General features: G+C 41.0%; 1 protein-coding gene across 4 annotated transcripts in view; it reads left to right on the top strand.

Annotated features, from left to right (window-relative positions):
- The window catches only part of LOC147912689 (zinc finger protein 211-like), a 132,497-nt gene that overhangs the window by 99,716 nt on the left and 8,585 nt on the right, over positions 1 to 24,196 (top strand). Inside the window, exon 1 of one of the 4 annotated variants that reach the window (XR_015549401.1) lies at positions 1,340 to 1,597. The exons of the other annotated variants lie outside the window; for them this stretch is intronic. The gene's annotated coding sequence lies outside the window, so the exon portion shown is untranslated. Of the gene's footprint in view, positions 1 to 1,339; positions 1,598 to 24,196 lie in introns of those variants that run through there. 4 annotated transcript variants of the gene reach the window in all.

The following is a 24,196-nucleotide window of genomic DNA, read 5'->3' as shown; positions in this document are numbered from 1 at the left end:
ACAATAAGTTCTTGAAGCCAAATATTTACTCACTGATAATTTGTTAGAATAGTGAATAAACAAGACACCTCAGCTTCCCTGTATGTTTTTACGATTTTGCCCACTCTTAATGTCCCCTTTAACTTTCCCTGAACACTGGTATTGCTGAATGATTTTAAGAATGAAGAAGAATCGCATTTTGGAGACCAAGTCTTGAGAGTGATTGTTCTAGTTGCATGCTCAGCTTAATTGTATCTCTTCTCAGACATCACTGCTGTAAGATCTTCACATTTTTACTGTCCACTGATAGTTTCTCCAAGACATCTCTGAATCACTACATAGTCATTATTAATACCTTTTGTAGTTTGCATTTTACAACTGTTTTTCTCAGATAATATCACTTCCTCATGCAGAACAGTCCTTGTAATCACAGGGGAAATGATAACCACTTTCCAGCAATGAGATGAGATCTTGGATTTAAGTTACCCCCTGCATTATGGGGTTCAGAGCACCCTTTTCATACATGCTCCACCTGTGAACATTGCAGCCACTATCCCGTATCAAAATAGATTAACTTTCGTTATTCTATTTTTGAGACTGATGTCAGATTCCCAGAAGGAAGTGACTATCAGGCTATCCAAAAAGAGAGATTAAATGGATAAAAGCATTGCTCACTAAATTGGACACAATAATTTACTATACAGTCAGGGGAGATATTTTCTGTGGTAACTACAGAGATCCACCTTTGTATTCCCGCTTCAGGATAGCCCAGCATCTCTCGACTCTTTCCTGTCATGGCCCCATCTGGAGTGTTTTTTCTCTTGTCTCTGACCGAACATACAGAGGCTGATAAAACCGACTCTTAACAGTTCGTAGTGTCTGGTTTTGAATTGCAACGTTGCATGTTTATTAGCTTCTGCTATCAGTGGACACATTTTGTGTCTGAAAGACGACAGAATGATATGTGCATTGGATCTGTAGCCTTTGGGAGAATTATGAATAATTTGTTTAGCCTTTAGGAGGATGCTGAGCTTCACAGAGTCTGAAATTACACATCCTCAAACACTTGGGTGAACAGCTACAGGCAGCACACCACTCCCCAGAAATCTGAGTTCTGCCTCATTAAGAAGGGACGAAGACCGGTCTAAGCCCTTGGACCAGACACGCACTTGTCACCGCCCCTCACAGGTCTAAAATTCTCTGCTGGAGGTCTGGTGGGGAACGCTTTACCCGTGGTATTTGAATCTGTGGGGACTACATTACCCTGTGTGCTCTGCGTCTAACTGCTGCGTCGCTGAGCCAATGAAGGCTCAGGATAGAGGCGTTTCCGTGTGTGGCACTAGCACGGGGCGGGACTTCCGGCGTCTTCCTCCGGGCGGTCATTTTGGGTGCTAGGGTGTGTGCATCCGGGCAGAAGTTCGAAATCACTGTGTCGGGGCCTGGGTGACGATACTGAGAAGGACTCGGAGAAGTCGTTGTCCCCATTGCACAAAGGAAAGTGTGAGGCTCGGTCGCGGCGCCGCCCGAGATGATCCGCACCGGGGTCGGTGTGAGAACCGCTGGCTCGCTCCGCCCACAGGCCCGGATCGCGGCGGCCACGCTGATGGACCCGGCTGAGGTAAATGCTGCGTCTCCGGGGCCTCACCCCTACCCAAACCCTAAAGCTCCGGATGGAGGGGTGTCTGCTCGCGTTCTTACAGCCCAGGCCTCGGTGTCTAGGACGATGAGGCGCTAGTAGGTGAGGTCCTGTTTCTGACAATGGTTGTGAGTAAACCTTCCGCTTAGCTTCCCTGTTTAATTTTACTATTGGGGGTGTGATGGCGTGTGGGAGAGCATTACAGGCAGAGAAACCGGCATGTGCCAAGGCGTGGAGGTGCACCTGAGCTGGGAGTGAGTATTAGGGAAAGGTGGGGTCCGTTGTGCTTGCGAGGAACAGAGTTTCAGGCAGAGTCACGCTTGGAATAGCAGACTGAGCGTTCTACCTACATTCTCAGGATTCTAGAAGCTGTGGAGAATTTTAAACAAAGGAAGGACACAAACTACATTAGGGTTTTAAAAGTTTCCCGAGGGCCTTTCAACGGAAGAACAGACTGAGGGAGGGTGGTGAAGACATTGAGGCACTAGGAGGTTGAATCTTTGTTCAAGGATACAGAGCTTGTAAAATGAGACACAGAGGCTAACAGAGGTTAGACATGCAGCCCTAGTTCACCTGGCTCAAGGGTCAGGTATGGCTACATAGGGGCCTGAACCTGTTGAAACCTGACATAGTTGTATTTGTCTATAAACTGCCTCTTAAAACCTGGCTGTAGAAGAGCTTATGTATATGTGTAGAGTGTCCCATTCCCTCATTGGCTGCTACCCCCACCCATATGTTCTCTGTGTTGTGGTGTCCTGGAACTCTAGGTGCTGTTCCTCCAGACCTGGGGGTCTGGGGACCCTGGAGAAACCCCACCACACCTAGAGTCCGTACCAGGGATTATATGGAAGTATTTCCATTTCTGGCACCTAACATAGACAGGTGTGGGAAGATTATCCCAGTACCAGGATGTAAAAATGCTTAAAGGTAAATCTGAGCTGTAAGCATTAAGGAAACCATAGCTCTCCTTTGCTTCAGGTGGGAACAGAGGGCAGGAGGACAGGATTAAGGACTGGAATGGCTGCCTGAGAAGTTGGATATCTGTTTTGGAAGTGATGGGAGGTTTGGATGCGAGGAGGGAGATGATCTTACCCAGGTCTTAACAGGCTCCATCTGGCTGCACAGTGGAGAACAGATTGTGAGGGAGGAGGAAGGAAAACCAGGGTGGAGGCTTCTGCAGTAGTCGGGTTGAGAGTTGATGAAACGGAATGGTGGCTTAGGAGAACTGGCTGGATTCTGGATATGTTTTTGTTTAGGGTCAACTAGATTTTCTAATGTGGAGTGGAAGGAAAATGTCTTGGTTTGCTTGGGTCACTATAACAAAATACCATAAACTAGGTAACTTACAAAGAGCAGAAATTTATTTCTCACAGTTTAGGAAGCTACAAGTCCAAGATCAGGATGCCTGCGTGGTCAGATCCTGTGTCTGGTAAAGGCTTGCTTCCTGGTTCATAGACAGTCATCTTCTCTCTGTGTCCTTACATGGTGGAGAATAGACAGAGAAGCAAGCTCTCTCAGGACTTTTATAAGGGTACTAATCCCCTTCATGATGGCTTCTAACTCATCTAATTCTAATTTCCTCCCAAAGGCCCCATCTCCTAATACCATGAGATTGAGGCATAGAGTTTCAACCTGTGGATTTGGGGGGGGACACAAACATTCAGTATTTAACAGTGAGAAGGTGAAGCAGAGGATTCAGAGGTGACCCTAGGGTTTTGCCCTAAGCAGCTGGAGGGATGATAGTTCTATCAGCTGAGAAGAAGAAGTCGATAGTAGGAGTAGTTTTCACTGGGGATATCAGGAGCTTTGCTTTGGCCATTTTAAGATCTGAGGTATTTCAAAGACCACTGAGTGAAGGCATCAAGTAGGCAGCTGGACACTCAGGTCTGGAAATCTGGAGAGGGGTTCAGGATGGAGACATCCAAAATATTGTAGCTACTGTATATGTCCAGGTCAGGGAGCTGTGAGTTGTATTTAGGCGGGGCAATCTCTAGGCTATGATGGTAAAGGCATTTTCAGACTAGCTAAAGGGAAGGTGGTGACGGAGGACTAGGCCTCTTGCTTGGATATCTGGTCGATGGCATTGAGCTACACATATTCAGGTTAGGGAAGTAAGTCGCCCTGATGGGACAATGTGTTGAGGAGAGAGTAGTCTCACAGGTGGTGAGGGTTACCAGGGGAAGAGTGGACATAAGATGGATGCAGAAGCATAGGAGTTGGCAGATTAATACTCAGTCCCCAAAGCTAGTGCTTATTCCACTTCAAGGGACTAACGTGGATTTTTGGCAACTTTGGTGGGGCCTGAGGTATTGCATTCAGTCTGGAAGATAACGTCAAGGGCAAATATGGTCATCTGTGAGAACAGGTAGGACTGGAGTGGGCACCAGTGAGACTGGGCTTTGAGTGAGGGTTAAGTTGAAAGAGGGAAGTTCTGACTGCAAAGGGCCCAGCCAGTGAAGCACAGAAGTGGACAGAGGCCATGGGGATCTGAGAGTCACAGGTGATCCTGGGTTGTAGAGGTTGTAGCAAGGAACAGAGTTAAGCAGGGAGGCCTCCATACCAGGCTTTGGAGCTGCCTCTGGCAGTAAGGATCATCAAGAGGGCAACTGGGTCTTTTTTCTGGTGAGGAAGATTCACCCCGAGCTAACATCCATTGCCAGTCTTCCTCTATTTGGTATGTAGGTCACTACTACAGCATGGCCACTCTTGAGTGGTGTAGGTCCGTGCCTGGGAACCGAACTCGGGCTGCTGAAGTGGAGCACGCCAAACTTAACCATTAGGCTGTGAGGCTGACCCCTCAATTGGGTCTTGATTGAATTTACCAAAGACTCTCTGGATGCCATGCATTGAGTAACATGTGGGGAGGCCAGGGAGATGCCTATGATGTAGGGGCAGGGAGGTGGCTGTGGCTTCTGAAAAGAAACCAGGGAGAGCCTCTTTGGGAAATTAAGATATTTAAAGGCAGCCGTATATATTGGAATTAAAACACACACATACACACAAGCACAGGGAAGATGCATCCCTAGAAGAGGTTTGAGTGATCCCAGAACCTCTAAGCTAGAGTGATTAGTGAAGGTCTTCCCCTACACAAAGCCAGGCTTTAATGATTGAAAAATTGGCTGTTTATTCAAATATCCATATCTCAACAAAAGATCACAAAGCATGCAAAGAAACAGGAAAACATGACCCAATCAAAGGAACAAAATAAATCTCCAGAAACTGACTGTATAGCAATGTAGGCCTCTGAGTTACTTGACAAAAAATTTAAAACAATTGTCCTAAAGAAAACACAGATAGACAACAATATCAGAAAACAACACATGAACAATGTGAGAATCAACAAAAAGAAACTAAAAGAAAACCAACCCAAAATTCTAGAGCTGAACAATACAATAATTGAACTGAAAAATTTACTAGAGGGGTTCAGTAGCAGACTTCATCAGGTAGAATAAAGAACCTGCAGACTTGAAGACAGGTCATTTGAAATTGTCAAGTCAGAGGAGCAAAAAGAGAAAAGAATGAAGAAAAGTAAAGTGAGCCTAAGGAACATATTGGTTACTATCAGGCTGACCAGTATATGCATTATGGCAGGCCCAGAAGAAGAAAGGGACTTTATTAAAGTTAAAAACTTTGTTTTTCAAAAGATGGAAAAATGAAAAATCAAGGCAGAGACTAGAAGAATATGTTTGCAAAACATACACAACAGAGGACAAGTATCTCAAATATATAAAGAATATTTGCAACTCAATAGTTAGAAGAGATGGGCCGGCCCCGTGGCTTGGCGGTTAAGTGCGCGCGCTCTGATGCTGGCGGCCCGGGTTCGGATCCCGGGAGCGCCCCGAGGCACCACTTCTCCGTCCAACGCGAGGCCGAGTCCCACGTACAGCAACTAGAAGGATGTGAACCTATGACGTACAACTATCTACTGGGGCTTTGGGGGGAAAAACTGAATAAATAAAATCTTTAAAAAAAAAAAAAAAAAAAAGAAGAGAAACAGTTTCATTTTTTAAAAAACAGGCGAAAGATTTGGACAGGTATTTCACAAAGAAGTTATGGCAAATAATTACATTAAAAGGTGCAGAAAAGAATTAGTAATTAGGAAAATGAAAAATTAAACTCATAATGACTTAACACTGGGCACCTGTTAGAATCATTAAAATTTAAAACTCATATTATACCAAGTGTTGTCAAGCATATGGAGCAACTGGAACTCTCATCCACTGATGGTAGGAATGGAAAATGTACAACCACTTTGGAAAGCATTTTGGCAGTTTCTTTAAAAGTTAAACATGCAACTTGCATAGAGCCCAGCCATCCCATTCCTAGGTATTTATCCAAAGGAGATAAAAGCATATGTTTATACAAAGACCTGTACACAAATGTTCAAAGCAGTTTGATTTTTAATAGCAAAAGAGGGGAAATAATCCAAAAGTCCATCAACAACAATTGAATAAATAGATTGTAGTACGTCTATATAATGGACACTACTCAGGAATAAAAAAGAATTGACTTAGTCTGCTGTAACAAAATACCATAGACTGGGTGGCTTAAAGAACAGAAATCTGTTTCTCACAGTTCTGCAAGCTGGGAAGTACAAGATCAAGGTGCTGACTGATTTGGTTCCTGATGAGGGCTCTCTTCTTGGCTTGCAGATGGCTGCCTTCTTGTTGTGTCTTCACATGGTGGAAAGACAGAGGAAGGGCAGGTTCTCTTGTGTCTCTTATAAAGGCACTAATCTCATCCTGAGGGTCCCAGCCCGATGACCTCATCTAACCTAGTAACCTTCCCCAAACCCCACCTCCTAATAGCATTATGTTGGTGGTAGGGGTTCAACATATGAATTTGGGGGGACACACCTTCCATCCATACCAGGAATGAAATATGGATGTATGCAACAACATGGATAAATCTCTAAATAATTATGCTGAGTGGAAGAATTCAGACAAATAAAGAGAACGCAGCGTGATTTCATTTATAAGATTCTAGAAAATGCAAATTAATCCATCATAACGTAAGCAGATCAGTGGTTGCCTGAGAATGATGGTTGGGATGAGGAGGGATATAGTGAAAAGGATTCTGAGAAAACTGGGTGGTAATGAATATGTTCATTATCTTGACTGTGGTGATGGTTTCATGGGTATATACCTATGTTAAAACTCATCACATTGTACATTTTAAATATGTTCAGTTATAGCTCAATAAAGCCATGAAAATATAAATAAATAAAAAATACTTTTACTTACAGTAAGATAAAGAATCTATCTGAGGAGAATGGTTGGAATGAAAGCAATAAGGGAGAAATTGTAGCTACCAGAATAGAATTCTGAAGAAAAGGGAAAACTGGGTTGGGTTTTTTCTTCTTCTCTCCAGTGATATCAGTATGCAGTTAAGGATAAAGGAGAAACTACCCAAAAAGAAGATGGAGTTGTTGGAGTCACTGTCATAGCGTCAAGGCTAGAGGAGGATCCAGCACTAGATATTCCTAAAACCATATAACCCAATACTGTTCCTAATGAGAGGGTGGCCTGCGGGAGAACAATTGAGAGAGAGAGAGAGAGAGAGAGAGATCATTCTGGATTTTGAGAGTTAGAGTAGTTTCTAAGCCAAAGGAGTACGCAGAATACTGCCCCACTTAAAAAAAAAGTGTTCATTCTAATGGTTAGGTTACATGGTTAACTCTTAGGTCACATGGTCAAGGAGAATTAAGGTAGTAGATGGAATGAAGAATGCTAATTAACTGACCTTGAGATGTAGAAATTATCTTGGATTATCTGGGCCTGCCTAATGTAATCATAAGGGTTCTCATATGGGGAAATGATAGGTGACAGAAGAGGGAAAATAAGAGTCATGCAGGGTGAGAAAGACTCAACTTTTGAGATGGAAAGGGGCCATGAGCCCGGGTATGTGGGTGGCCTCTAGAACTGGAAAAGGCAAGAAAATGGATTCTTTCCTATAGCCTCCAGAAGGGAAGGTAGCCGTGCTGACACCAGTGAGATCCATTTTGGACTTCTGACTTCCAGATTTGTAGTATAAAAAATTTGTGTTGTTTAAGCCACTAAGTTTGTGGTAATTGTTACGGCAGCGGTAAGAAACTAATACAGCTGTTTTCACATATTAAAATTATACCCAGTTGAACTAGTGCCTTACTGATATACTTAGAGTTGCCAGATTTAGGAAATAAAAATACAGGACACTCAGTTAAATGTGAACTTTAGATAAACAATGAATTTTGTTTAGTATAAATATATCCCATTCAGTGTACCTTATAAAATTATTCATTACTCATCGGAAATTCAAATTAAACTACGTATCCTGTGTTCTGTCAGGCAGCTCTGGGTATGCTAGAAAACACAATGGGCACAAAATCTGGTGGGCATGTACACTCCAGCACTATGAGCATGTTTTGCTAGTTTTAGAACCCTGGTTATTCCTTATGATAAAGAAGGGTAAAAACAAACAGACGTTCATCACTCAGCTGACTGATGGTAGATAAAATGAAACAATAGATATGAAAGCACACAGAAAAGTGGTCAGATGTGTCCAGTTAGCTTCAGGCTGTTAAGAGAACCTTGTGAATCACTTGGAAAACATTCTGGGGCCCTGATGCAGTTGTGCAAATGCACTACATTGAGTTAGGATAACCAAATCTTTTATGATGCACAATTTGATCAACTTTAGGAGTACCCAGAAACACCCCTACATGTCTGTCCCTTTCCCTGCCCTACCCACCCACATGAAGCACACACAAAGACATACAAACACATGCATACACACAAATGTGCGTGTATGACACATGCATACATGCAAATGCTTGCACTAAAACACACTTGGCACTTGCACTCATGTACACGTGAACACACACAAGAGATTTTCATTCTTCAGAAATCACATCAGGGCCGGCCCCGTGGCTTAGTGGTTAAGTGCGCGAGCTCCGCTACTGGCAGCCCGGGTTTGGATCCCGGGCGCGCACCGACGCACTGCTTCTCCGGCCATGCTGAGGCTGCGTCCCACATACAGCAGCTAGAAGGATATGCAACTATGAGGTACAACTATCTACTGGGGCTTTGGGGAAAAAAAAAAAAGAAAACACATCAGCATTTTGTAGAGATATCTTTCTGTGATCTGAAGTTATCTTGAAGTGGATATGGAGGAATGGGAATTCTCGTCTGTTTGCTGTTGGCAATGCAAAATGGTACAGCTACTTTGAATACAGTTTTCCAGTTTCTTATAAATTTAGATATACGTTTACACATACAACTCAGCAACCTCATTTCTAGTGAAATGAAAACCTAAGTTTAAAACCCATAGGCAAATGTTTATAGTGGCTTTACTCATAATCTCTGAAAACTGGAAACAACCCAACGTCCCTCAGCTGGGGAATGGATAAACTATGGTACATCCACAGTGGAATACTACTCAGCAATATAAAGAATGTACTACCGATTCCCACAAAAACAAGGAGGAGTTACAAATGCATTGTGCTAAGTGAAAGAAGCCAGACTCAAAAGGCTGCGTGCTGTTTGTTTCCCTTTATCTGATACACTGGAAAAGTATGTGCCCAAAGCCTGAGGGCCAGAGATCGCGTTGTAGGTTTCATAGGGCTGGGGATGGGGGAATAACTTTATACAAAGAGGATAGGAGGATTTAGGGAAAGATGGGGTTCTGTATATTTATTATGTTAATGAATTTATGATTGTGCTGTCAAAACATGGAGAACTGTACATTAGAAAGACGTCACTTTACAGCATATAATATTGTAGAAAATTAAGACAAATGCCAAAGAGTGGCTATTTTTAATAGGACTCTATTTAAAGGACTCTGTAATAAAATGACATTAGGACAGTGGCTTGAAAGGAGTGGGCAGCAGGCACTTCATGTGGCTATTCAAAAGAGAAGAAATTTAGGCAGACAGATCTGGAATTAGAAAGCCCTCTGGGGTTTGCTTAGGCAAAATCAAAGAATTCCATTTGGTTTTGTTAAGAAACAAAATTCAACTGAGTAAATTTTAAAGATCTTATTGGCTTTATTCAATGATTCATGAGTTGGGCAGCATCCTGTCTAGCAAATAGAAAGGAACTCTGAAGAGCTGTACAAAATGAAAGACTTTTATAGGCAGAAGGGGCAGGACAAGGAAGTTATACTAGCAAAGAACTGATTGTGGCAGTTTCTTTAGGGGATGGCAGGGGTCTGTCAGGCAGATTACCTCACTATTGCTGACGAGGTAATTCCATATTGGTTTAAGATTCCATTCCTGGGGGAAGCTGAAACTAAGTAAGTTAGGTATTAAGTCTCAATTTGGTGATATGGGGCTTGGCATAAGTGATTCTATTTTGGGCCTATTGTCTCTTTTTTTTTTAACAATTCCTGTCTTTTGATCTGACTCTCAGCTTGAGAGATGTGATCAAAATTTAAAGCATTAGTGCCACTCTCAGCTACCACTCTGAAGTTCTCACAGTTTTTGCTGATCCTATTTGTGGTATTCACAAGTCAAGACTTCAGGTTCATGTGTTTTAAGTCAGTCGTTCTCTTTGTTCCTTTTCTGATGTTCCAATCTTAGGGAGATTATTTGCTTGGTGGTTAGTGGCTGTGAACATGCATTTAAAGCTCTTGAGAGAATACAGCACACCGGGGAGACTACTATATTATAAGCAGGATAATTCCCAATTTCTGGAGTGTACTTTGGAGCCATAGTCCCCAAGGCCCAAATCAATCACAATCAAATAAGTCAAAGAATGACCCTGTTGAAGGAGTCACTTTCTTAAGGCAAATGGCTTGTTCAATGATTTTATGTAGCTGAGTTTCAACTTCCCCAGAAGTGTTAATCTAGGTGCAGCAAGTGATGTTGGCCACATCACAGACATCTCCTTGTTCAGCTAGAAGACAGTTAAGGGCTATTTCATTAGCAAGAACAACCTGGACCAGAAAGTCTAAGCATTTTTGTTGAGTAGTTATTGCTTTAGCAGCAGATTCTGCAATACGTTGAAGAGTTAAGGAGAGGTTCCTCATTATAGCCTCATTTGTACTCACTCCTAACTGGGCAATTAGGGAACTGCCAAAGAAATCAAATCCTGAATCATGGAGAGCTGCCTGGTAGGTCCTTTCTAACTTGACGGTATAAATTCGGGGGAGTTGACCAGTGAAATGTCTCGGTTTGTTTGTGCACAGTTAGGAGCGTTTGTTAGATAATCTAAGAGGCCTTAGGTTAATGCACTGTTAATAGATTCATTTGCAGGGATTATTGCATTTGCCCCTTCAAGCCAGGGGTCAGTTAGGTTTTCAGCACACTTGGAAAATAAATCTATTAGCCTGAAATAAAAAGTTGCTCTAAGTTCCTTGCAAAGATGGGTGCTACTGGTGAGATCTTTTCGTGATTGGGGGCAGATCTGATTTAGATAATCATAAGAACTTGGAGATGCAGATGTACTACGATTTGCATAGTTGTTTGTGTTTAATTGGGCAAGTACAGCCATAATTTGAGAAGAGTAAAAACAAGGCACTGGGTGTTCTAGCCCTAAAAGTTGGACTCTTAAGTGACTTCTAAGGGGAGTTGATTGTAGTTTATAGTGACATTGGGAGTAGAAGAGAAATTGGTCACAGTGATGACTAGGGAGTATCTAGCAACATGGACAGATTGGAGTCTTTGATGACAAATCTAGTAGTCTGAAAGGTTACCCCCCTTTGCAATGGCCTGGAAGATACTGATGGTGGCATTATCTTTCCAGGCCAGTGCCAGAGTAAAGGAAAGAAAAAGGAAGAAGAAAGGATTTCATGTTTAGTTAAAGTATGAAGTCTTGATCTGATGTCTTAGGTGGAAGCAGTCTACCTTGATGTCAGCTGCTTCTTTTCCTAGTCAGTTTGATTTGAAGGTCTCCAGCGTTTGCACAGGACCAGAAGTCAGGTGGAGTCTTTTTCAGCTGTGAGGTGTGTATCTAAGGTTCCATGTTTTCTAGTTTCATGGCAGTCAGTGGGCAGGAGCACTTGGTAAGGACCTTCTCATGAGTCTCGTTTTTGCAAAAGCATCAGAGTAAAACAATAACTGTCTGTAAATGACAAAAAACTTAAAATGTCCATTGTTAAAGATCTGATGAGAGTTCATTTGATAATGAAATGTAGTTATTTCAGTGATTTACAACATTTTATGATAATAACTGGAATTATGACTCATAACATTATACCAGGACATTAGATTTCTGGGAATTTCATACAATTCCCGGAACACTTATAACAAATACCTATAACACAATAACAACACCTATACAAATACAACATAAAGAAGACTTAGTATTACTGCCTATTTTGACAATGCTTCCCATGTAATTTAACATATATCAAATAAGCCTAATTAGTTTAACATTTCTCTTTTTATAAAGAGAGAGAACAAATTTTTGCAGTGTGCTATCAAAAGCAGACCAAAAGTCCAAGAAAACTTTGTCCTTTTAACAGAGAGAAAACCAATTCTAATTTTGTACCAGCTTACTTTTGATACTAAAATTCACTCATTTATTTTTTTAAAACTTAATTAAATTCATTTCAATCTTAGCCAGCTTGACTACACATAAAATTCTTTTCCAAAGATTCTTTTTCCACAAACCTACAGCTTTTTTAATATCCCGTCAGATTTTGTCCTGTGTTTTTCCTCTTTCTCATTCTGGAACAATCAATCGTTTTATTTTCTTTACTTACTTTTCATACACAGTCGTTTCTTTTCACCCTTATTATTTATAAGTTTTAATTACATATGTTGATTAGAATTCTTAATACTTAACATCCTTAATTCTTAGTGAAAACTAAGAAGTAAGCAATTATGGACTGTGTTATACATTAGCATTCTGTGGATTGGTAGGCTTATAAATACATTTCATAATTTCCAGAAGTATATTTTTCCTCATAGTAAAATTTTTAGTGTGGCACAAAACATATTTACTAATAGACTCCAATATTTTAAGTTTCTTGGTAATAAGCCAAAAGTAGATGAACCTATGTTCAGTTATTAATGTTTCAGTATTTTATTTTATTTGGAAATGATCTAGATATTCAGTGACTACCATCATTTAATTTAATTTAGCAAAACTTTAAGGTTTCAGGTTACCAAAAAGATTTTGGGAAACTGTAGGTGGTGTAAAACATTTCAGAGACAAACATAAAATATACTATACCATAAAATATAATTATTGTTGAAAAGTTCACCTAAAAACTTTTATCCTGCTTACCTCTATTTATTTATTTATTTATTTATTTTTTTATTTATTTATTTTTTTAAGATTTTATTTATTTATTTTTCCCCCAAAGCCCCAGTACATAGTTGTCTGTCATAGCTGCACATCCTTCTAGTTGCTGTATGTGGGATGCGGCCTCAGCATGGCTGGAGGAGTGGTGCCTCGGTGCGCACCCGGGATCCGAACCCGGGCCGCCGGCAGCGGAGAGCACGCACTTAACCGCTAAGCCACGGGGCCGGCCCGCTTACCTCTATTTAAATTGATTTGTTCTCAACAATTATATTCAGATTAATCATGAAAATTTCATCATACAAAGTTATTTTTCTTGCTGACAAATTTTGTAACAGAGATAACATGAATTTGACTAGTAAAGCAGGTTTACTAGTAGAATAAAAGTTGTTTATCTGCATTATATTTAGCGCTGATAAGTGGGAAGGCATGCCTATTTTAATTAAACCAGCAAACTTCAACTAGCTTTTATTTACCAGAGATTTTTCTAGATCATGTGAACTTGAAAAATATTTGGGTTAGTTTCTGTATTTCTGAGAGTTGTAGAATACCCAATCCTTACAAGCGCTGTCCTTCAACCCAACTAAATAGAGCTCTTTTACAAATTAATTTTGGCAATACCATCCCTAGGTAGAAAAATATCACACATCTCTAACACATAAACATACAGATATAAACACACATAAACATACAGGCAGGCACGGAGACCTTATAGCTATCATTCTAAAATTTCAGCAGTAAGTTAGGTACAATACTACAAAATTCACTGGTTTATAAGAGTTGGATCCAAATTTTGTTTTGGCAGTTGGAATGAGGTAATTTCACCTGTTCAGATGGCTAAAGCTTTTTACTATTTCTAAAGAGAACATTTAAGATTTTCATTCCCCTTAAGTTCCAAATAACCTTTCCTCCTTTTGTTTTCCTTCTGATAAGAATTACCTCCCTGAAGTTTGCATTTCAAAGGGATGACTTAGATAAGACTTCTTGGAGAGGACCAAGTAGAATATTTACGTCTCAAAGGCACAGGGAAAGAATGCAAGTTCCTCCAAGGAGGACTTGTGTTTCCTAAGGCCAGAATTTTTGTATCTGCAAACCTTTTGAGATGAATAGGGGGAGATTTTGGGATTGGTAAAAAGGATAGGTGGACTTTGAATTATTTCTAGAGCTGCATTTCTGGTTTTGTAAAGACTTGTAAAATAAGGACAGTTGCTTTTAATTCCTCAAAGAATTGAGTTGCAGACTAAATGATATCAAGGGACTGATCTGCCCGACTAACCATATTATCTTTAATTTGCTTTTTTTTTAAATGTCAGGGAGAAGATTTCCAACTAAGATGGAAATCAAAATACTTTTATGTTCTGGATTTAGAGCTGTCTTTGGAATGTTTAAGCAAATTTTTCTACAAAGGGTTCAGAAGGTTTTTTTTTTTTCCGTCTGTGTACATAGTTTCATTTTAGCTTAGGGGAGAAGGCCAAAAAAGTTCTTTTCAGGCTTTGAATATCAACTTTCAATTTGGCCAATTTCTGACCACAGAGCTACTTTGAAAAAAATCCTTTCAGATATATTCTCAGTTTTCAGCCTGGACAAGCCTGCCAGTAAATATTTCTGGCAGTATTGAATGACCCGTTGGATTCAAGAGTCCCCAAAAAGCATGCAAAAGATATTACCCTCCCAAGATCCAGAGCCATTCCTAAAAAGAGATTTAGGTAATTCCCCTGAGGGCTGGATGTAGTTTGGTAGGACCCTTGCTGCCTTTGGCGTTCAGCCCACATTTCTGTCCAGCCATATCTAGCTGCAAATGGAGTGCAACCCACATTTCTGTCGGGTCATATTTTGGGGCCTCCAACCTGACAGTTATCAAACCAAGTTCTCAGGACACAAAACAAGACAAACAAGAAGGTAATGGCTGTCCCTGGGAAAGAAAGTATTAATAACCAATGGGTCTGGATTTGGAAAGGAAGGGACTATGTGGAATTGCATTTTCCTCTCTTGACCAGGCACTATAGGTAGAGATTCGGGAGAGCTGACTCTGGTAAGAATTCTCACCCTTTGCTGGCTTCTGCCAGTTTTCCCAGGATCCCCTCGGCAGGCTCTGGTATCTGTCAGAATTTGGTAAGGTTTTCCATTAAATTTGATTTTACTTTCCATTGGCTATTTAAGGGAATAAGGTAGCAGTTTACCAGAAAATCCCTAAGAGTCCAGTCAACCCTGGGCAAGGTCCATATGGGGGCATCTGTAAGGCCACTAACTTGACAGACTTGCTTATGGTCGTGTGATCTCTTCAGAGTGGAAAGACAATTCAGACAGTATTAGTAGAATGAGGACTCAAGTAAAGGAGGATAGAGGGGAGCAGTAAGAGTTGTGTCAGTCTTACAGTCTTGTTTTAGGTACCTCTTGTGTCTTTAATTTTTCTTTAGCCTTTTGTAACGAACTTTTCAAAGAAGCTATTTTGGAATCTTGAAGTGTTCTGGAAGCTTTTACATACCAATTAAAATAGGTATCCCATTCTGTTTGTTTGATTTGGGAAACCTTGCTTTCAAGTGCACTTCTTAAGTGAACCATCTTGTCTAATTGGAATGTTGCCCCTTATGGCCATTGTAATTCTAGGTTGTCTTTAGTAAGATTTTGCCATTTTTGTAGATATTCATAGCTTCTGGGATCGTAGTTCTTAGACATAAAATAAGTAGGTGTACCAGAAGGTCATGTGCTCGACTCTTTGAAACTTAAGGATTCCATTTTAGCTAAGCCTTGGGTCTCTTGGAGCCAAATGAATACCTGAGAGGAATGTGCTGCTGGGTTTGAGATTGTGTGGTGTTTTTTTGTTTTGTTTTGTTTGTGAGGAAGATCAGCCCTGAGCTAACATCCATGCCAGTCCTCCTCTCTTTGCTGAGAAGACTGGCCCTGAGCTAACATCCGTGCTGATCTTCCTCCACTTTATGTGGGACACCGCCACAGCATGGCCTGACAAGCAGTGCATTGGTGCGTGCCCGGGATCTGAACCCAGGCTGCCAGCAGCAGAGTGCACGCACTTAACTGCTGCGCCACGGGGCCGACCCTGTGTGGTGTTTCATAGTGTACCTCGTTGCACAGACATTTTCTTGAGTTTGGCGGGTTACCTACTGTCATCTAACCCATTCCGTCACCAACTTATCCTAACACAAGAGTCTTTGAGTTAGGTGGCAAACGCTTTAACAGCTTTTAAGTGCTGGACCTTTGCCCACCTGTTTTGCATCTTTTGACTTCTGAGATTGCCATTAGCGATAGCCTTTACCTCATGTGCACATTAACACACCAGCAGTAACCAAAGAGATGTTACTGCAGACTGCCTAAGAGAAGGCCTTATGTGCCCACCACCAGCGGTTCCCAATATGGAACTACAGATGGAACCAGCAGACCCCAACAAATGTGGACCACAGGCTTAACCAAGGGCTAGGCATTTGGGTTCTTTGTGGAACTGTCTGCCAGCTCGAGCTGACCTGCTGTATCCTGGATTGGGACTGCAGACTAACCAAGAGCGAAGAACTGGTTCTCTAAGAGCCTCCTGTCAGTCTAGACTGACCTGTTAACCCTGGACTGGAAAGCCAATTAGATTGGAAGCTCGATGCGAAGAGAGCGGAGCTCAGAACTGAGAGGAACTTATGCACGGCCCTCGGAAACAGCAAGAAAGACAGAACTCAATGGGTTCACGGATACCGGTGCCTGTGTTTCTCATTTTCCCTGAAGTCGTCAGAAGTTTCTTTTGGATCCCAACACTGCCACCAAATCTGTTAAAAAAAAAAAAAAAAATTGAACTGAGTAAATTTTAAAGATCTAATTGGCTTTATTCAATGATTCATGAATCAGGCAGCATCCCCTCTAGCAAATATAAAGGAACTCTGAAGAGCTGTACAAAATGAAAGACTTTTATAGGCAGAAGGGGCAGGACAAGGAAGTTATACTAGCAAATTGCTGATTGTGGCAAGGTCGCCTTTCTTTAGGGAACAGCAGGGCTCTGTCAGGCAGTTTACCTGACCAGGTGATTCCAGACTGACTCGTTTAGACTCCATTCCTAGGAGAAGCTGAAACTAATTAAGTTAGGTATTTAGTCTCGGTTTGGTGATGTGGCGCTTAGCACAAGTGACTCTATTTGGGGCCTTATGTCTCTTTTTTTTTAACAGTTTTAAGGAGAACACATTTTGTGAAACAAGTAGTTTTCCCAAATTTATAATCTCTGATTTAACATCCACAATGCTAAAGGCTTCTGGAAATCTTTCCCTTTTTTTGTACACAAACCGTACTTCGGTTTTAAATGGATGTAATATCATCTCATGATGTGCCATAGGCTGTTTGCTGCAGACATCATAATTTCTTTTTCTAACTGAAACTCTCCGTATACCACAGCCACCAAATCACAGCACTTTGTTGTCACATGCCATCAAGTTGGCTCCGACTCCTAGCTACCCTATGAATGAGTAATGTCCACGATGTCCTGTCCTCAACAGCTCTACTCAGCTCTTGTAGACTCATGCCTATGGCTTACTTTATGGAGTCAGTCTATGTCATATTTGGTCTTCTTTTCCTGCTGCCTTCTACTTTTCCCAGCATTACTGTCTTTTCCAAAGAATTCTGCCTTCTCGTGATGTGCCCAAAGTAGGACAGCCTCAGTTTTATCATTTTTGCCTCCAGCAATAGTTCAGGCTTAATTTGCTCTAGACCCACTTGTTTGTTTTTCTGGCAGTTCAGGGTATCCATAGAGCTCTCCTCCAAAACCATATTTCAAATGAATCAATTCTTTTCCTGTTGGCCTTCTTCACTGTCCAGCTTTTGCACCCATACACAGTAATTGGGAATATGAGGGTGTGGATAGTCTTGGCATTGACCTCTAATGACACGTCCTTACACTTGATGTTCTTTCCTAATTCTTTCATTGCTGCCCTTCCAAGTCTGTCTTTTCTTGATTTCTTGGCTGCAGTCTCCATTTAAATTGATGACTGAACCAAGGTAAACAAAATCTTTAACAATTTCAGTGTCTTCATTGTCTACATTAAAGTTGTGTAGTTCTTCTGTGGTCGTGATTTTTGTCTTCCTGATGTTCAAATGCAGTCCTGCTTTGGCACTTCCTTCTTTAAATTTCGCAGAAGGTGTTTCAAGTCCTTGCTGCTTTCTGCCAGTAAGATGGTGTTATCTGCATACCTTAGATTGTTGGTATTTCTTCCACTAATTTTCACTCCTCCTTCATCTGAACCTAGCTCAGGTTTTTGTATGATATGTTCTGCATACAGATTAAACAGATAGGAGATAAAATGCACCCTTGTCTGACGCCTTTGCCTATAGGAAACCCTGTCTCTCCATATTCTGTTCTGACACTGGCTTTTTATCCGCATTGCAGATGGACCATCAAGTGCTGAGGCGCGCCCGTTTCTTTCAGAGCAGCCCCTAGTTTTTCATGATCCATTCAATCAAAGGCTTTACTGTAGTCTGTAAAATATAGACTAACCTTCTGAAATTCCTTGGAGCACTCCAGTAGCAAACGAATAATTGCAGTTAGATCTTGTGTGCCTCTCTTTTCAAAATGCAACTTGGACATCAAGCATTTCTTGCTCTATATAAGGTAAAAAAGCCTTTGGTGCAGCACTTTGAGCATCATTTTACTTGTATGAGAAATTAGAGCAGTGGTCTTATATTTACTGCACTCCTTGGCATCTCCTTTCTTGGGGATTGGGATGTGTATTGAGCATTTCCAATCTGTGGGCCATTGTTTTGTTTTCCATATGTGTTGACATGTTTTTGTTAGGATTTTGACAGATTCAGTCTCTGTGGGTTGAAATAATTCTATAGCTATCCCATTTACCCCTGGTGACTTATTTCTTCCCAGTACTTTCAGGGCAGCTTTCACTCCACATTCTAGAATAATGGATTCTTCCTCATAGGAATCTTCTTCAAAGGAATCTGTCATCCTTTTGTCTCTTCTGTGTTGATCTTCAGTATACTGTTTCTACTTTCCCTTTATTTTCTCCTGATCAGATAGTGTGCTTCTCTGTTGGTCATTCAGCATTCCTAATCTAGTTTAAATTTCCCTTTGATTTCTTGAATCTTCTGGAAGAAACTTCTTGTTCTTTTTTATTGTTCCCTTCTGTCTCTTTGCCTTGGCCATTATAGTAGTTCTTTTTATCTCTACGTGACAGTCACTGAAAAACTGCATTCAGGATTCTAATCCTGCTTTTGTCACCTTTACTTTTGCTTCTCATCGGTCCTTAACAATTTTTAGTGTTTCTTCTGTCATCCATCTTGATTTTTCTTTTCTTTTTACTTCAGGCACTTTTTCTCATTCTTCCTTAATACTTCTGGTTTCAGTCCATAGTTCTGGTTCAACAGTGCAAGTCTGTTTTTCACGTGGACTTTAAATTTGATGGGAATGTTATTTGCATTGTGTTTTCCCACTACGATTCTTTTAGTGCTCTTCTTCAGCTTTACTCTGATACTTGATGTGAATAGTCCGTTGTAAGGACCACAATCTGCTCCTGGTCTTGTTTTGGCAGAGAATACAGCTCCTCCATCTCCTGCTTCCAGTTACGTAGTCTATTGGATTTCTGTATTGGCCATCTAGTGATGTCCATGTAGACAGTTGTCTGTTCAGTTGATTGAAGTATGTATTTGCTATGGACAGATTGTTAGTTTCGCAGAAATCCACGAGCCGTTCTCCTGCTTTGTTTCTGACCCCTAGTCCAAATTTTCCATTGACATTTGATTCCCCTTTATTTTCTGCTTTTTCTAGTCACCTATAATTATCAGCATGTCTTGTTTTGGTATATGATCAATTTCTTCTTGGATATTTGCCTAAAAACTTTCAATTTCGTCTTCTTCAACATCTGTAGTTGGAGCATAAACTTGAATGATGGTTATATTAATAGAGTTTCGCAGAGGTCTGATTGATATTATTCAGTCAGACCTTGCGTTGTAGCCCCTAACTGCCTGTGCTACACCTTGCCTCAGTATTAGAGCCGCTCTGTTTTTTCTGAGTTTGTCATTTTTTATTTCCAGAGTAGAACACTTTGTAGTCATTTGACGGAAAGTGTCCCATTCCAGTCCATTTTAGTTCGCTAATGCGGAGCACTGTGCTATTTTTTTTTTTTTAATTTTTATTTATTTTTTTTTTCCCCCAAAGCCCCAGTAGATAGTTGTATGTCATAGCTGCACATCCTTCTAGTTGCTGTATGTGGGACGCGGCCTCAGCATGGCCAGAGAAGCGATGCGTCGGTGGGTGCCTGGGATCCGAACCTGGGCCACCAGCAGTGGAGCACACGCTCTTAACTGCTAAGCCACGGGGCCGGCCCAACACTGTGCTATTTAAACATTCCATTTCTTGCTTTACAATTTCCAGTTTACCTTGGTTCCTGTTTCTCATGTTCCACGTTCCAATTGTGTGTGCTGTACAGTGTCAGACTTTCCTTTCACCTTTGTGCACTGACCCCGCTAGGCATCCTTCCGACTTGAATCTGGTTGCTCTTTCCCGGTAACTGAGTCCCTTCTGACCCAGGGAGGGGGTGGGTCTCATTTTCCAGCACTGTCTCGTGTTTCATTTTGGACTGTTCTCATCACAGGTTTTTTTCAAGGTAAAAAAAAAAAAAACTAGGGGAGTGTAGTTGCATCTTATCCCAGTGACCCTTGGCACAGTTTCACATGCCAGTCACTCACTGCATGGAGCATTTGCTAGCTTAAAGAGTGGAGACGTCTGGAACCACCAGCTAGGGTCTCAAACACAGTCTCTGCTCTTTAGAGATGTAATTCCGGTTTCTATCCTCATTGCTGTAAGATTTCACTGTTCCCATTGACTACAAAGACTCCACATGGAGATTTCCTTGTTAGTCTTACTGCTTGCCTGCCACCACCTTCAGCCGTTACTTCACTTAGTTGGGGAATGTTCAGAAAAATCTAAAAGTTCTTCCCCTGAACTATCTTAATAATTACTATGAATATTTCAGTACTCTCAGATAAAAGAGCTCATTCACTACAGCTCCAGCACTTTAAACTTCCCAAATCCTGGGCCGGCCCGGTGGCTTAGCGGTTAAGTGCACGCGCTCCGCTGCTGGCGGCCCGGGTTCGGATCCCAGGTGCGCAGCGACGCACCGCTTCTCGGGCCATGCTAAGGCCGCGTCCCACATACAGCAACTAGAAGGATGTGCGGCTACGACGTGCAACTATCTGCTGGGGCTTTGGGGGGAAAATAAAGAAAGAAAGAAAATCTTTAAAAAATAAAAAATAAAAAAATAAACTTCCCAAATCCTGGTCACAGACTTCACCTGAACTCCCGTGCACGTGCCGTCCCCTGCTTCAGCAGCCTCTTTCCGTCTCCTGTTACTTCCCTCTCCGGATTGCAGTTCTTGGCTCAATGTATTCACTAAACTTTTGGCAGTGCCCACAAATCTGATTGTTAATTCATTAAGTTCCCTGGTATTACTCCCCTCTCTCTTGATATTCTGCCCCCATAACACAAAGAACAGAGAAATCACCATTTGAAAACACTTTCTGCTTGCTAACCTAAAACATACCATGTTAACTCTCATGTACCTGCTTATGTCGAAATAGAAATGATTCTTCCCCTCTAATTTAGCCTCAATTACTAATGCCAACCAAGGAACGTGCCACCATCTCTGAACTTCTCTGGAGACTGGTTCTTTATCAAATCTCATGACTGGTAACCTGTCCATTACTGCTCTTTCTCTTTCAATCTCTTTTTAAAATAACATTATAAACATTTGTATCCTTCTAAAAATAATTTTCCCTCCCTTAGTGATCCAGTACATTTCCTGTTCTACCATTTGTCTCTCTCATCTTTTACAACTGAACTTTTACTTAAAGAGTATTTTTTTCTCTGTCTCGGTTACCTCAAGTTCTTTGTAGCTCTCCGCTCATTCGGGTTGGTTTATTAGCCTCACAACTCCATTGCCATTAACAACTCCTAAATCCAATGGTGACTCTTAAGATTTTGTTTAAAATTCCTCTCAGGTTTTGCTACAATTGACATTTTTTATTCTTAATTTGAGTTTGCTGGTTCCTCTTTTCTCCCATCCCTTTAACATTAGAATGCCCAAGAGCTCAATCATTAGTCATTTCTAAATTCTCAGTCTACACACATCCTGTTGTGATCTCATGCAGTGTCATGACTATAAATAGCACCATAAGCCAAAAACTTCCAAATCTCCATTTCCATCACAGATCCCACTGTTACCTATATAATAGTCTACTTGAGACCTTCTCTTGGATTTCTAGTAAACATCACAAACTCAACATGTTCAAAAATTTCTTCTGAGCTTCCTTCCAGTCCTTTCCTGGCCACTGCCTTCCCAATCTTGGTTGATGCCGACTTCCTTCTTCCACTTGTTGAGGCAGACCAAAAATCTAGATATCATCTTTGTTTGCATTCTTTTCTTCACACCCACATCTAGTCTGATAAGAGATCATGTTGGCTCTATTCTCAAAATTTATCAAGAATCTAACCACTTTCCAAACCATTTCTGCCACCGGCCTGGTCGGAGCCAACATCCTCTCTTACCTGGCTTTCTTCAATGGTCATCTAACTGGTCTCCCTGCCCCCACCCTTATTCTTCTGCAGACTGTTTTCAGTTTACCAGACAACATGACTCTTTCAATGTATGAGTCAGAAAAAGTCAGTTTTTTGGTCAAATTCTGTAATGGCTATCATTTTTCTGAGAGAAAATTCAACATCCTTACAGGACCCCTGTGGAACCTCATGTTCCTGTCTGACCTCCTCTCTTAAATGTTCCACCTCACTCAACTGTTCTCGTGTGCATGGGCACCTCGCTTTGCCTGGGACATGATATGATACTAGCTACTTCTTTTGCTTGCATCATATGCCCAAAATATTCACATGGATTATTTCTTCACCTCTTTTCAAGATTTGCCTGAAATATCCAATTGTCAATGAGATCTCCCCTTATTAACATATTTAGTATTGCATCCCTTCCACCTCCCTCCCCCTAATTGGGCTCCTTTTTCTCCTAAGACATCTTTGTCTTATTACATACTGCATATTTTATTTACTTTAATTATTATGTAATGTCCAGCCTTCTGAACTGTCTTGGTTTTCTGATTCTGAGTTTCATTTCTTGATATGTCTCATACACTGAGAATAATATATGACATGCTTTAGATGCTTAACACGTGATTTGGAAGCAGCAAATAAAAGTTTCTTCGTCTTCTTCATGGTTTTTTTTTTTTTTTCTTGTGTGTGTGTGTGAGGAAGATTAGCCCTGAGCTAACGTCTAATGCCAGTCCTCCTCTTTTTGCTGAGGAAGATTGGCCCTGGGCTAACATCCGTGCCCATCTTCCTCTACTTTATATGGGACGCTGCCACGGCATGGCCTGACAAGCGGTGTGTCGGTGTGCGCCTGGGATCCGAACCTGTGAACCCCTGCTTGCCGAAGCAGAGCTCGAGCCCTTAACTGCTACGCCACTGGGCTGGCCCCTTCTTCTTGTTTATTCCTAAGATTCTGACTGTTTTTACTTAAGTGGTTCTTTCTTTGCCTCTCTCTTCCAGACTACAGTTTTGCACGGTTTTCCAAAATGAAAACTCATCATATTTAGGAAACAGGACCCTCAGATCGGCCTTAAACAGAGCCAAGCCTTCGCTCAGCTTTTTTCTCTCACTTCTTAGACCTCAATGTCCTCGTGGCACCTGTCATTTTCACCTGATCTTCTTTAGGCATCTCATATATGGTGGTTCCTGGCACTGTGGCTCATTTCTAAATAATTTGCTTTTGCTTCTAATATTTACCCATGATAATACTTTTTAAAAACTTGTAATTTTGGAAGAAATACAAGTTGTACATGAGGTAGTACATACATATACTGCATCTTTATCCATGAATGGTGTCAGATATCGGGACAATATTGGGATAGTATTGGGAATCCATAAGCTTCTCCTAATCATAGACGTATGTTTATCTGCTGAGTGTTTTAATTGAACCTTTTTTGTTTTTAGTTTTTCTGGCTTAAAAAATTGTTATTTTGGATAACAACTTGAGTTTGATGACCTGGTAATAGAAGTGACAATTTGGTGAGAGCTGTGAAATAACAACCCACACAGTTGGATCTTCCCCTCCCCACTTGACACCTCCCACAGCATGGCTGACTGCTCTGTACCTCTCCTGAGATTGAAGGCATTTAATATTTTTAACCTTACTAAGAAAAAATGAGGAAATATAGTAATATTATCTGAACTTGAGAGGTTATAAGATACAAAATAAGAAAATGTGATACACCACAGAATAAAAAGATAACATTTTAGCAAACACAAAACAAAACGAAACATGTTTATTAATATAAAGGCTTTTGGAAATAATATTACAGGATTTTT

Source organism: Ceratotherium simum, chromosome 33 (assembly GCF_057802395.1).
Source record: "Ceratotherium simum simum isolate JZ-2026a chromosome 33, ASM5780239v1, whole genome shotgun sequence".
Lineage (NCBI taxonomy): Eukaryota > Metazoa > Chordata > Mammalia > Perissodactyla > Rhinocerotidae > Ceratotherium > Ceratotherium simum.
This window is presented reverse-complemented; position numbering and strand designations above follow the sequence as displayed.